Source organism: Myotis nattereri, assembly GCF_964212035.1.
Source record: "Myotis nattereri genome assembly, chromosome: 10".
NCBI lineage: Eukaryota > Metazoa > Chordata > Mammalia > Chiroptera > Vespertilionidae > Myotis > Myotis nattereri.
Genome location: NC_138085.1, coordinates 22361283 through 22363700, shown reverse-complemented (window position 1 = coordinate 22363700; position 2418 = coordinate 22361283). Strand labels below are relative to the sequence as shown.

Below are 2418 nucleotides of genomic sequence, written 5' to 3'. Positions count from 1 at the left end.
CACCTCAGAGGAGAGGCTGCTTGGGCGGTATGTCTGAAAATCCAGTTTTGGTGTTGCAGCTTCCTCCCCTTCCCCTCTCCCTGCCCTTACCCCTGCCCCTCCCCTCCCCATCTCCTCCCTCCCGCTCCACCTCTCCTCCCCTCCCGCCTCCTGCTCTCCTCTCCCAAAGGCACTGGGATCTTAAAGACTCAGGCTTGCAGCTCTGCAAGGGATGAGAGCTGGCATTGATCATGACGTTGGAAAAGTTCTCCAGGGAGGGGAGAAACCTGCTGTATGCTTTTAAAACCATCCTTCCATTTGAAGAGGACTTCAAAAGACAAAAAGTGGCACTGAGAGAATGACTTTCTAGGGATTTTGTTCAAACTTTTACTGCAGTAAAAAATCAACAATTCCCAGGCACCGCCAGATCTGAGGACCACATGAAGCTTCATTTCCCCCCAAGCCCGGCTGTTGGGGGAGTGGGCGCCGGTCGAAAGCCCCATCTAGGGTGGTGGCTGGTGTGAGGCGTGAAGGGGAAGCCATGCAGAAATCGGAGTGCCATGGAGCTGCACAGCTGAGAAAGGGTGACAGCTAATTATGATCAAAGAACATCATCAAGTGCACAAATCAAACACAGGACCACAGATCAAGGAAGCGAATCCTCATTGTCAACCAGAGTCTGCAGGAAAAGTTCATCCTCGACCAAGTGATAGACGTACTCCTAAAACAATTAAACTGTGGTGAGCAGTCACAGCTCCTCCTGCATTTGCAGCTCTTTAAAGGGGGTATTCCCTGTAGATTGGTCCACGGTTCAGTAAAACAGATTACAGTGGGAATGACCTGAAAATCTTCCATTTGATCCTCTCTTTATTACTTTAACTGAGGGTCTGAGAGAAACTAGACACCCATATACCTTTGTGTCAAAGGAGGCTTTTAGACAATTACTTTTTTAAAAAAAAAAATATTTTATTGATTTTTTACAGAGAGGAAGGGAGAGAGATAGAGAATTAGAAACATCGATGAGAGAGAAACATCGATCAGCTGCCTCCTGCACATCTCCTACTGGGGATATGCCCACAACCCAGGTACATGCCCTTGACCGGAATCGAACCTGGGACCTTTCAGTCCGCAGGCCGACGCTCTATCCACTGAGCCAAACCGGTTTCGGCTAGACAATTACTTTTAGGTGCTCCTGAAAAAGCGGTGCCTCCGAGGTAAGGTGAGGGTTTAGGGGGGTGCGAAGAGATTAACCAAAGTACTTATATGCATATATGCATAACCATGGACACAGACAATAAGGTGGTAAAAACCTGGGTGGGGGGAGAGGGCGGGCTAGAAGGGGTCAGTGGGGGGGGGGGACAGGTACATCTGTGTTACTTTCAACAATAAAGATACATTTTTTGTTTTTTAAAAAACTGTGCCTTTGCTTCCTTGCCTGAGTCCTGGCAGCACTGGTCCATCCTGGCGATGAGGTGTTGGACAGAGGATTGAATGCTCTGGTACGATTAAATGCTGTTGGTCCTTCTCTAAATAACCATCTGAAACATCTACTTCCCAGTGGAAACCTTATTGCCATCAAAACTAAAATTCCAACATACTACTCCATGTGCTGATGAAGGGAACTGACAACAATCTTCTATCTGGTGACAGGTGTTAAACGCTCATCATAACTATGGAACTTTTTAAGATTCACTTCAGTTTATTCTTTTGTAAATTATAGCTGCCACTCGTTAATTTACTAGTTTAAGATGAATATACACAATTCTGCTGAATCGTAGTAAAAGTTAATAACCAACAAAAAAAACCTAGAAATAATAGGGTTATTTTAGCCGAAACCGGTTTGGCTCACTGGATAGAGCGTCGGCCTGTGGACTGAAAGGTCCCAGGTTCGATTCCGGTCAAGGGCATGTACCTGGGTTGCGGGCACATCCCCAGTGGGAGATGTGCAGGAGGCAGCTGATCGATGTTTCTCTCTCATCAATGTTTCTAACTCTCTATCCCTCTCTCTTCCTCTCTGTAGAAAATCAATAAAATATATTTTAAAAAAATAATAGGGTTATTTTAAACTTCTTGAGTTTTAAAAATGTAAACTACAGCTTAATATCCCAATATACTAAAAACAATACTTGCCTGTGGGATCTTTTTCTAAAGAAGCTTTTCTTAAGTACAATTTTGTTTCTGAGTGACTGAAAAATCACAGGCATATATTATAAGCTCGTTGCTTATTTGATAAGGAAAAACTGAAATGTTATATATAAAGCCGAATGAAGAAAGTAATGCCCATAGGAATTCTCATATCCAATAGATAAGAGTGTTTTTGGTAACTGCAGCCTCTGCCTCCAAAATTGCAAGTCTGCAAAACTGCAGCTCGAGGTGTCCCTGTCTCAGCTCCACCTCTTGCAGGCTGAGTAACCCACAAGGGCCCCAGCTCTCTGGGCT

At 44.6% G+C, this 2418-nt stretch overlaps 1 pseudogene across 1 annotated transcript; it reads left to right on the top strand.

The window, feature by feature from the left end:
* The first annotated feature begins 520 nt into the window (after nucleotides 1-520).
* Nucleotides 521-1592, top strand: LOC308526389 (PACRG-like protein; annotated as a pseudogene). Its single transcript has 2 exons — nucleotides 521-929; nucleotides 1371-1592. The product of its transcript is annotated as a PACRG-like protein (transcript).
* The last annotated feature ends 826 nt before the right edge of the window (nucleotides 1593-2418 follow it).